The following is a 12,522-nucleotide window of genomic DNA, read 5'->3' on the forward strand; positions in this document are numbered from 1 at the left end:
TCGGGCAAGTCGCTTCCCAAGGGGTATAGGGCTTCCGAGGCCCTCATAATTCTCCTTCTTTGTTGATAACGAAATCTAGACCCCGAAGCGAATGGTTGTCCTAGAAATCCAGACTGCGCCGCTGTCAGTGCTAGCCATCCAGAGCTTGGATGATCTCATCACGGAACGCGCAAGTCCCCTACCTGGCACGCCAATTGTCGGTGTTTCTTACCTCGCCCCGACAAATAAATTTATTGTGTGTGTTCTAGGCTCTAGAGGGTGTGCGCGGAGGGCGCAAGATTTATACTGGTTCGGGCAGAATGTCCCTACTTTCAATCATCGGTGACTTGTAATACCAGCATCATTGATGATCGAACTCGTTGTAGGGGTTACAAGCAGTCGAGAGAGGAGATGCTCATAGATCTCTTTTGGGGTGGAAGTGGAGCTTAGAAGCTGCAAGGTGGAGTCCTAGCTAAGTCTTTGCTTGGCGGGGCTCCAGCCTCTTGGTCCTCATTGGCGCTCCTCCTGTTCGTCCTTGTGGGTTCGTCTTTGTCTGGAAGGCATCCGGTTGTCTCCCAGTCCCCTTGCCCTGAGGCGAGCCTCTCCCTTTTATAGTCCGGGAGAGAGGTCGACCAGCGGTGGTTTCTCTAGGAAGGAGCCGAAAGTAGGGGTAAAACCATCGTTTACCCATCGTTTTACCCCAGGTGAGACCACACGTACTCGCGGGTCCCGGGGCTGCTTGGCTATCATGTATTTATTGTGGTGGATTGACGTGGGGTGACGATGGTCCCAAGCGCAATCATTCGGGCTACGCTGACCCCAAACTTTCGTAGCCTAGGGCTCGACGCGGCCCGTCGTGTAGTGCTCTGTGGGAGGTATGCGCACTCAGGCCTAGTCCAATAGGTCATAAGTGCACTGTAGGACGAGGGGCATGCGGGCCATTAATGCATCGTAGTCTGGGGGCTCATAGGTCATGAGCGCTATGCGACCGAGGGGTCTGTAGGTCATGAGTAAGAAGTGGACCGGCACCCACGCTGTGGCTCGGTGCTATGCATGGTAAATGCGATCAGTCGTTTATGACGGGTCAGTCCGGGGCCGGTGCGGGATCTACTCGAGTGGTTCCCTTCTGACACGTCCATCCTCCATTGTCGGGCTCCACCACGCCCGACCCCGGGCTCGGTGACGTGGGGTACTGGGGTTCGACCGAGGGTGAATCCTTCGAGGGCCGGCACACTTTCCTTTTCCGATTGACTAATGGATCCAAGGGATCAAGGGCTCTTTCCTCAACGCGTTCACTGACCGGTGGTTCCTAGTGACGGGAGATCATTTCCCCCACAAATATAGTAAGATGGTTTAGGAATTGAAGGAGATTAGTATTACTGTATTAGCATAAATTCTCTCCCATCTAATCTAGAAATACAAATATAATATTATGTTTACATGTGTTAACGGGAATGAGGATGTAGCACCAAACTGTAACATTATAAAGAGTAAAGATATCAAGTCATAAAAAACAGCATGTCTACCTTGTGTTAGACAATTAGCATAACGTTTGGTTTGGATTCTTGGAATTAAATTCCATTCTAATAGTAGTAATTTAGTTACATGTCAATTAACTTAATACAATTTTATGCAAAATATATTTGTATACTATTATTAGTAAGATATCGGAGATATTATAAGCTACATTTTACTAAAGATGAACGAATCGAAGAACGTCTTATGAGTTGCAAAGTAGAAACATATTCCACTGATTCATAAAATCATTTTACATCCTTAACCCTATGAATAACCCTATGAATTCGAGATAGGCTTAAATCTAAATTTTGAAAAATGGTGGAATGTCAAATTCCAAGCCATATATATTACTTTATTAAATAATTACAATTTCTTAAAAATAAATAGATCTAAACGCCATGTAAGAGAGAACATAGAGCAACACTAAGGCCCCGTTTGGTTTAGGGTGATTAAAGTTTAGTGACTAAAGTTTAGTCACTTTTAGTCTCTAAAGAAGTAAACATGGTGACTAAAGTGGGGTGACTAAATTTTAGTTGTTTAGTCACTAAGGAGGTGACTAAAAGGGACTAAAGTAGTATTTTTACCTTATTTGTCCTCTCAACTTTCTTCTTATAGCAAACATCCATTAATTAATAGGGGTAAAATAGTCATTATTCACAGCAATTAATGCTCTTTAGTCCGGTTTAGTCACTCGAACTAAACAGGGTACTTTATCGACTAAACTTTGGTCACTAAAATTTAGTCTAGTGACTAAGGGAACCAAACATGGCCTCAGCTAACTTGCCTGCCCTGGCCTTTTCTTGCCGACGCAAACAGCAAGAAAGCGCGACCAGACCAAGCCATTTTGGCTCGTTCGGTCGTTCCACAAAAGTAAGAGAAATCTTGCTAGCGAAAACTCCAAGATAGATAGCCAATAAAACCTAGCGGCTACACTCACTCATAAATCTTGCTTGGCGTGGCAGCACAAATGCCGATCTAAAAAAAACAAACAAACGCGGCCTAAGCTTTGCATAGAAACAATAACATGTGATAAACTCATTATGTCAATAGCATTATGTTATATTACATCCGTTCTTGAATATTTGTGGTCCGATAGCTTATTTTTAAACTAAAATGAGATGAATAAAATAGAATAAAGGGAGTAAATAGTAGGGTTTGTTCGATAGACACGGTTGTTAAAGCTGCCTCATTAGGGCCCGTTCGTTTGTCCAGGATTAGACCAGGATTCATTCCAACTTATCAAAACTTACATAAATTAGAGAAACAATCCGGCTAGGAACCGTTCCAGGCCTTCAATCCGTGAAAAACGAACAGACCCTTAGTGGATGCACTTCTCTCTCAGATGGGCAAGAAAGGGGGGGGGGGGGGCTGTACCTGCTATATCAAACACATCCTAAACTACACCTAATGCTAGAACACTCTGCGGTATCACATCCCAGCAGCATAACCTTAGAGGAGGCAGAAAACAAGTATGGGGAGGCCATGAGCAGAAAAGTACCTAATTAAATTAACAATCGCACGCGTCGATCGCTTATTCGCTTTCCAAAGGCATACGTACAACTTTGAAAACCGCCCGTCCATTGCCGAGCACTCGGGATCGGATATGGTATCCATGGCGCCATCACTTGAGGGCCTCCGGTCCAATCAGCGCCGTATATTCAGCATCCAATGAGCCGGCCTGCCTCCCCAGCACCAGCCCCAGCCAGGGCAGGACAGGACAGGACAGCGCCATCGAATCTGGATCCGACGGCGGCTAATGACACGCAGACGGCAGACGGCCCCATCGCTTTGCCGAGTCACGCAGACGCCCACCCCAATCGTCCAATCGCGGCGGGCTGGCGGCGTCACGCGGGACGTACGCGCGCGACCTGCCGCCCCACGTGGAACCACCCCCCTTCTTCGTCCTGGTCCTGGCGAAGCAGGGGCAGGGCAATGCTCCCCGGCGGGCCCCGACGGGCGGTGTGTCGGTTGGACGCATCCCGTCCCGTTGGTGCGCATGGGAGTGGGAGTGGAAGTGGAACAGTAGCCGACGGCGGCTGAGAACCTCGGGTGGGACCCGCGAGTGATAATGGTTCGGTGGGCCCGAGAAGTGGAGTTGGCTTGCGCACGGCACGGTGTTTGACTCGGGGGCGCCGGCAGCCGGCAGGCAGCTCGGACTCGCTCAACGGATCCGATCCACATCCACTGGTGTTCGCTGGCTGCTGGGAGTGGACGGCTGTAGTAGTAGAAATACTGGACAGTTGCTTCGACCTCGCATCCGTGCAGCCTTTCAGTACGCGAGCGTCTTCGGTTTAGTCCTACTATTTTTATTTGGGGGGTTGAACAAGCGGATAAGATCCACGTAAAACCGTTGCGTAGATAATCTGCAGATAGTAGTAACTTCTGCTGTAGTCAAGAAAGTGAGTCCAGAGGAAAAAAACAGAGCGTGCACTGTCTGGTTGGGTGCGTCAGATGACGCAGTGTATTTGGAGATGCATGAATCTAAACGCGGCAGTCACATGATTAGTCTATAATTAGAGCAGGGCTCACACAGGCTTCTGTAGTAGCCTGTCCACTACTTCCGCAGACGCGCCATTGGCTGGGTAATACTTTGGTTTATTCTTCACGGGGGGCATCGCTCGCTGTTTCGGAATCGGAATGGAACCAGAGAAAAGGCCGTCCGTGTCCGTGTGAACGCCCCCGCCTCCGATCAGATTCGCCACATATTGATGCGCAGCGGTCTCTTTCCTCGCTGCGGAGTACGGAGTGGACGTCGGAGTGCCAGGCAGACGATGCATCGCCTTCGCGCGTCACGCTCGTCCTCATCGCCAGCGTCACACGTGACGATTTCAACCTCTCCTTGATCCTAACTGATTAGCGAGGGCTTGCTTGGCATGCTTCTTTTTTTTTAAAAAAAAGTATAGCATATTGCGGCTTCTCCTCCGGTCTCGGATCCTCTCCCGCCAAACAAGTACTCGCTAATCAGTTGGGACTAAGAAGAGCTCGAAATCGTCATTGTACGAAGCTTGGCCCATGCAGCTTGCCAACCAATATATGGTCACATCGCTGTACTTGCAGGCTTAAGCTGTAGACCTGTAGTAAGCGCAGGCGCAGCTATGAGTAAAACTAGAGTTTAGTGAGATCAAACGTCAGCACATGAAAACAGAATATAACTATACTTCTAGGCAGTCAGTACCGTCAGTATTATTTTACGATTTGAATTTAAATTTTTTTGGTGGTTGAAGTATCGCCGCAGACAACTGGAATGAGTGGCCACGGCTCGTGGCAGCTAGGAATTCAGAAAGCGCCCATGGCAAACAGACGTTGGGCCTGTTTCGATGGTAACGCTAAAAATTAGCCCATCGCATAAAAATGGATTTAAAATATACTAATTATAGAATGGTAAAAAGCAATATGCACTAACCATTAATTGACCTCACTCGACTTTTATTAGCCTTGAATCGTTTATATTTACCTTTTCTAATTAGTATGAAAAATAAAAAGGGTTACCATTAGTCCCCTGGTCCAAACACTCCATCCAGAAGCATAAGATTTTTTTAAAAAAATAGAAGCGTCAATTCGCCGCGTATCTGTAGCAGGAAAGTGTCCGATGGATGGATGGCCCATGACATTGCGTGTTTCGAGAACTGAGATGACATTTTTCAGAATATGGACTATATATTGGATGGCGCTATCATATACTTCTACAGGAGTATTTCCTTTATATACACAGGAATATAAAACACGAAACCACGTGTTCCTCTACCCGTGCCCTTTCAAGCTCTAGTGGATGGATATCACATCTCGCTTCCGGCGTGTACTCCATTGAAGCCAAGTGGGAGAGGGGGTCAAGTGATCAAGTCTGCTCCATATTGAGCTCAAACAAACGTGGTCCACGATAGGGATGGGTCCGGATATTTATTCGGATGTCAAATTTTTGGTCTTTTTTCTTTGATTATGAACAAATAACATATAGAATTTGCTATATAAATTTATATTCTTATTTTTAGCATTGAGGCTATTAATCTTCACAAAAAATAAACATTAAATTCATTCTATATATTTTTAAATAATTGATATAAACTTCGGATGTCTATTCGAATACGGATTCAGATGTTTTTTTCACCTTTTTTGTTGTAGGGAGAAAATAATATACATAAAAAATTATATAAAAATTTATTTAAATACTTCATAATATTCTTAATAACATTATAAAAAAATTAGCTTTAAATTCTATGTATATCTATGCTAAAATATTAGATTTATGATACAATTCGGATGTTTTAGGAACATCCCTAGTCCACGAGCAACGAGCTTCAAACTCATCGGCCGACTGTAATGTAATTTCCTTATTATTAAAGCAGAAAGGAAATCTGCTTCTATATGCGTCCACGTCGGCAAAATTTCCTTGGCCGTTTGATCGTAGATCATCGGTTCCTGTTCTTTTCCGTGCAGCCCGTGTGTAGATGCTTCTAGGTGCTTCTCTCCTCGCATCTTCTCTGCGTCTCCGTCCTGCACATCTCGCGCTCCCTCCCCCGCCCGTTCGTAGCTCCGATGACAGCCGCCATAGCTTCGGGCTCCAGATCCCAGCGCCAGCGCCAGCGCCCCAAAGGTCCAGGTAAGCGGAGGCGGATCTTCCCCTTCTCCCCCATTCGTTTTCCTTGCTAGGGTTCGTCGTCCCCTCCTCATTCCCTTCCCGACGAGCTCTCTCCCCATTGCTAGGGTTCGTCGTGCTGGGGTTGGAGTAGACACGGCGGCGGCAGTGGCTCTTCCCCTTCCCCCCTCATCCATTTTTCCTTGCTGGGGTTTGACTAGACACAGAAATTCCTCATGCTGCCATTTAGGGTTTAGGGTTGGTTCTCCTACGTTTCAACCTCGAGGTATCAATGATTCTGAGGCATACGACATATTTTTTGCGGTACGACATGTAGCAACTACAAACCTGCTTGGGATTACTGTCTTTTGGGTCTGGGTGTGGAGGTATTTGAAGATATGAAGAATAATGTCTGAATTGGACCACACTAATTGTTGTTGACATGTTCTGCCATATGGAGATGGAAAGTGATGCCACTTTTCTTTGCAACATTATCAACGTCTATCCATATTTGACTATTTAATCTTAACGACGTGATGTTTATTTTTCTCATATTCTCAAAGGGGAACACTCACATTCCAAGCGCATCTCTCAAGGTGCCCAAGATATACTAAGCAAAAATCTTGTATCCTAATCTGATAACATGCATAAATGTGGATGGAATAGGGGCATATGACTGGTTCAATCAAGGCCATGCTCCTGCTGTGACATTTTAATGCTAACGAATAAGATATCAGCATCGATGAAAACAGCCTGAACATAACCCAGGTAACCTATGTCAGTTGTACTTACATTTTCCATATAACACCATGGCTTTAGGCTTCTATCAAACTGATGAAGACTGAAATTTGTCTAAGTTTTTTTAAAGCATACTAACATTCAAGACAACATAGCAATAAACCAAATCAATACTTCTAGCTCATTGGAATGTCCTCCTGCCTTATTTTATCCGAATTCTTTGAGAAAGAGGTAAGCTCAATGTTTGTTTCAGTCTAATTTTTTTAGTATGTTTTAATTTCTTCGCATCTGCTGAAGACTTTAAATTTGAACTAAGTCTCAGGAGAAGCATTTGAATTGTTACAGGTACTTTTGGTCTCACCTAATTGTGTGGTATTTATAGTTTGCTCATTTGTATACAATCATCGGCTTTACAACCTTGTTTGCTCAACCCAAAAAAAAGGGTGGACAGAGACTGTCTGTTTCATCACTCACCAAGCACACCCAACGTACATTTAAGGAGAACAGCACAAGAAGACAAGAAGCACCTAAACGGAAGTGAATAATTAATTAACCATGTAAAACCATGTCCTCACACGTTTAAATTGTTTACATTTCCTCATAAATGAATTTGTACCAATTCAAACAAGCTTGTTAGCAAGTACGAGTAGCATTTGTGTTAGAAAAATACAAGAAAAAAAGATCTCTTAAGTTCTCAACTTTTGCTTGATCTTGTGTGTTAGACTGTTAGTGTTCATATGGCGCATCCCAAATATTCCTGTCCTGTAATTGAACACAGATAGCCCAAATACTCCTTCTGTAATTGAACACAAGAATATGTTTAGTTGATGGTCTGGTCATGGAGCTCAAATTTGGTTCAACATGAATTATGATACTTACTGTGTACTCTAGATATTTATGTTTATTTTTTGCAATTTTTTTGTTCATTTCAGACATGGATGCACCCGATTTTCCCTGCCCTCTTCTATGCCTGTGAAAGAGTCATCAGGAAATTTCATGAGAACGACTACCATTCAGGTATTGTGAGGTAAGCTATTGAACTGTATTGATTTGGCTCATTCGGAGTTTCAAATTGTCAGTTGTTAATCAAATGCTATTATGTACATGCAAGCAGTAATTTATCTGGGAGATGTGCTCTCTATTCACATGAAGAAGCCTCGGGGTTTCAAGTACTAAAGTGGAATGCATCTTTTTTTTGTAAAATACCAGGTCTTACCTTTCGACTGGTATCATTTTATTAATTATTGCACACATATCCGAGAAGTAATTTATCTGTGGTTCTTGCTTACAGTTTTCCCATATATACAGGCACCCCTTCTCTATAACTCTGGCACCAGGAGATAACTACTTGACTGTGCATATCCGCACGCTGGGTGACCGGACATCCAAACTTTCGATTCTCTGAGATTTTGAACTTTGATGGCAGTGAAAGGGATCAGGCTCCGAAAACAGGGAGCAAGAATATGTGAAAGGGAAATGTGCCCTTGGGCCATTTCTAAGTGTTTTGGTGATTTAGTGTCCAACACAAGTGCCTAAGTGTAAAAAGGTAGACAAAGTACAAATCAAGGATAAAGGTATGTTTCTCAGACTTAGTACATTGTTTTATGGACTAATGTATTGTGTCTAAGTGCTGGAAACAGGAAAAATCCAATTGGAAATGTCTTGGCTCGAGCAGCCAAGAATCTGCTGAGTCTGGGAGCACCGGACTGTCCGGTGGTGCACCGGACAGTGTCCGGTGCGCCAGGCTGGCTCGAGTGAACTGGCCGCTCTCGGGAATTCACCGGCGACGTACGACTATAATTCACCGGACTGTCCGGTGTGCACCGGACTGTCCGGTGAGCCAACTGTCGGCCGGGCCAACGGTCGGCCGCGCGATCTGCGCGGGACACGTGGCCGAGCCAACAGCTAGAAGGGGGCACCGGACTGTCCGGTGTGCACCGGACATGTCCGGTGCGCCAACGGCTCTCAGGCTGCCAACGGTCGACTGCGCCACGTATGGAAAGAAATCTGGCACCGGACATGTCCGGTGTGCACCGGACTGTCTGGTGCGCCAGTCGACAGAAGGCAAGATCAGCCTTCCTAGATTGCTCTCAACGGCTCCTAGCTGCCTTGGGGCTATAAAAGGGACCCCTAGGCGCATGGAGGAGAACACCAAGCATACTCACAACATTCCTAAGCACCAAGACATCGATTCCGCGCATTTGTTTCTTTGTGATAGCATATAGAGCTCTTGTGGAGTTGTGAACTCATTGGGTTGTGTTGCGAGCTCTTGTTGCGACTTGTGTGCGTGTTGTTGCTCTGATTTGTGAGTCTTGTGTGAGTTGCTCATCCCTCCCTTACTCCGTGATTCTTAGTAAACATCAAAAGTGTGAGGGCGAGAGGCTCCAAGTTGTGGAGATTCCTCGCGAACGGGATAAGAAAAGAAAAGCAAAACACCGTGGTATTCAAGTTGATCATTGGATCACTTGAGAGGAGTTGAGTGCAACTCTCGTCCGTTGGGACGCCACAACGTGGAGTAGGCAAGCGTTGGTCTTGGCTGAACCACGGGATAAACCACTGTGTCATCTCTGTGATTGTTCTCTTGTGGTTATTGTGTTTTGCTAAGACTTCTCTCTAGCCACTTGGTGATTATTGTGCTAACACTTAACCAAGTTTTGTGGCTATAAGTTTAAGTTTTACAGGATCACCTATTCACCCCCCCTCTAGGTGCTCTCAATTGGTATCGGAGTCGTTCTCTTCACAAAGGGACTAACCGCCCGAAGAGATGGATCCTAAAGGGAAGGGAATCGTGATCAACGACAAGGAGAAGGAGTCCTTCGTCAACGAGCCAAGGGATGACAAGTCCAACTGAAAGGGAAATGTGCCCTTGGGCCATTTCTAAGTATTTTGGTGATTGAGTGCCAACACAAGTGCTTAAATGTGAATTCATGCTTATGGATGGAAAAAGTGCAAAACAAGAGCAAAGGTATGTTTCTAAGTCTTAGTACATTGGTTTTGTGTACTAATATACTTGTCTAAGTATTAGAAACAGAAAGAAGAAGAAAAGAGAAGAGTTGGCTGTGTACAGCCAAAAGGCTGTTTCGGTCTGGGGCACCGGACTGTCCGGTGGTGCACCGGACAGTGTCCGGTGCGCCAGGCTGCCTCGAGCGAAGTGGCCGCTCTCGGGAATTCGCCGACGGCGTACGACTAAAATTCACCGGACTGTCCGGTGTGCACCGGACTGTCCGGTGAGCCAACGGTCGGCCGGGCCAACGGTCGGCCGCGGAATCCGCGCGCGACACGTGGCTAAGCCAACGGTCGGAAGGGGGCACCGGACTGTCCGGTGTGCACCGGACATGTCCGGTGCGCCAACGGCTCCCAGATCTGCAACGGTCGACTGCGCCATTTCTGGAAGGAAATCGGGCACCGGACAGTGTCTGGTGTGCACCGGACTGTCCGGTGCGCCCGATGACAGAAGGCAAGAATGGCCTTCCAGATTTGCTCTCAACGGCTCCTAGCTGCCTTGGGGCTATAAAAGGGACCCCTAGGCGCATGGAGAAGTACACCAAGCAACCTAAGAGCATTCTTGATCATCCACACTCAGTCTTTGCGCATTTGTTTGTCATTCTCAGTGATTCGAGCTCCGTTCTAGTGAGAACCTTGAGATAGTCTTTTGAGCTCGATTCTTGGCCGTGTGTGTGCGCATTTTGCTGTGGATTTGTGTGTGTTGCTTCCCTTCCTTACTCCGTGATTCTTTGTAAACATCAAAAGTGTAAGGGCGAGAGGCTCCAAGTTGTGGAGATTCCTCGCGAACAGGATAAGAAAAGAAAAGCATAACACTGTGGTATTCAAGTTGATCATTGAATCACTTGAGAGGAGTTGAGTGCAACTCTCGTCCGTTGGGACGCCACAACGTGGAGTAGGCAAGTTTTGTACTTGGCCGAACCACGAGATAAACCACTGTGTCTTCTCTGTGTTGAACTCTTTGTGGTTATCGTATTGTGCAAGATCTTCTCTCTAGCCACTTGGCATTAACTGTGCTAACGTTTAACCAAGTTTTGTGGCTTAAGTTTTTAAGTTTTACAGGATCACCTATTCACCCCCCCTCTAGGTGCTCTCAATTGGTATCAGAGCCGTTCTCTTCAAGAAGGGACTAATCGCCCGAAGAGATGGATCCTAAAGGGAAGGGAATCGTGATCAACGACAAGGAGAAGGAGTCCTTCGTCAACGAGCCAAGGGATGACAAGTCCAACGACTCGGGCTCGGGCCACAGACGCAAAGATGGGAAGAAGAAGAAGACAAGACGCATCAAGGAGATCGTCTACTACGACAGCGATGAGTCTACTTCCTCCCAAAAGGACGACGACCACAACGACTACGAGAAAAAGAAACCGGTCAATTCGAACTTTTCTTTTGACTACTCCCGTATTCCGCATAGTTCAAGTTCACATTTGCTCTCCATTCCACTCGGCAAGCCCCCACACTTTGATGGAGAGGACTACAGATTTTGGAGCCACAAAATGCGTAGTCACCTATTCTCTCTCCATCCTAGTATATGGGAGATTGTAGAAAGTGGAATGCACTTTGATAGTTCGGATAGTCCCATGTTCATTAATGAGCAAATACATAAGAATGCACAAGCTACTACTGTTCTTCTAGCTTCTTTGTGCAGGGATGAATATAACAAAGTGAGCGGCTTGGATAACGCCAAGCAAATATGGGACACCCTCAAGATCTCTCATGAGGGGAACGACGTCACCTTGCTCACCAAGATGGAGTTGGTGGAGGGCGAGCTTGGACGGTTCGCAATGATAAGGGGCGAGGAGCCAACTCAAACATACAACCGGCTCAAGACCCTTATCAACAAAATAAGGAGCTATGGAAGCACGTGATGGACGGACCACGACGTCGTTCGACTGATGCTAAGGTCCTTTACCGTTCTTGATCCTCATTTGGTGAATAATATTGGTGAGAATCCCAGGTACACCAAAATGTCGCCCGAAGAAGTCCTTGGAAAATTCGTAAGTGGGCGAATGATGATCAAGGAGGCAAGGTACGTGGACGATGCCTTGAATGGACCGATCAACGAGCCGCAACCTCTTGCTCTCAAAGCAACAAGAAGCAAGGAGGCGCTACCTAACAAGGTGGCACAAATTGAGGCGGCCGGACTTAATGATGAAGAGATGGCTCTCATCATCAAGAGATTCAAGACGGCGCTCAAGGGTCGCAAGGGACAGCCAAGCAAGACCAAAGCCAAAGGGAAGCGCTCATGCTTCAAATGCGGTAAGATTGGTCATTTTATTGCTAACTGTCCCGATAATTGTCGGGGACCATAATTAGGGGTACCCTCAAGACGCCTAATTCTCAGCTGGTAACCCCCATCAGCATAAAGCTGCAAAGGCCTGATGGGTATGATTAAGTCAGGGATCAGTCCACACGAGTGACTCGATCACGCTTCACCCGAGCCTAGCCTCGGCCAAGGGCAGCCGACCTCGAGAGACTTCTGTCTCGCCCGAGGCCCCCCTTTTTACGGCGGACACATCACCGGCTCGCCCGAGGCCTTGGCTTCGCTCAGAAGCAACCCTGACTAAATCGCCACACCGACTGACCGAGTTGCAGGAGCATTTAACGCAAAGGTGGCCTGACACCTTTATCCTGACACGCGCCCCCCCCCCCCCCCCGGCAGAGCCGACGTGACCGCCGTCACTCCACCGCTCCACTGACCAGTCTGACAG

General features: G+C 46.6%; 1 long non-coding RNA gene across 2 annotated transcripts; it reads left to right on the top strand.

The window, feature by feature from the left end:
- The first annotated feature begins 5,952 nt into the window (after positions 1-5,952).
- Positions 5,953-9,361, top strand: LOC103651229 (uncharacterized). 2 transcript variants are annotated; one of them, XR_002268468.3, is made up of 4 exons: positions 5,953-6,094; positions 7,741-7,835; positions 7,923-8,017; positions 8,117-9,361. It is a non-coding gene; the product is annotated as an uncharacterized lncRNA (long non-coding RNA). The 2 variants fall into 2 exon arrangements; XR_564635.4 differs by lacking the exon at positions 5,953-6,094 and adding an exon at positions 6,106-6,838.
- Positions 9,362-12,522: the final 3,161 nt, after the last annotated feature.

This window comes from Zea mays, chromosome 3 (genome assembly GCF_902167145.1).
Source record: "Zea mays cultivar B73 chromosome 3, Zm-B73-REFERENCE-NAM-5.0, whole genome shotgun sequence".
NCBI lineage: Eukaryota > Viridiplantae > Streptophyta > Magnoliopsida > Poales > Poaceae > Zea > Zea mays.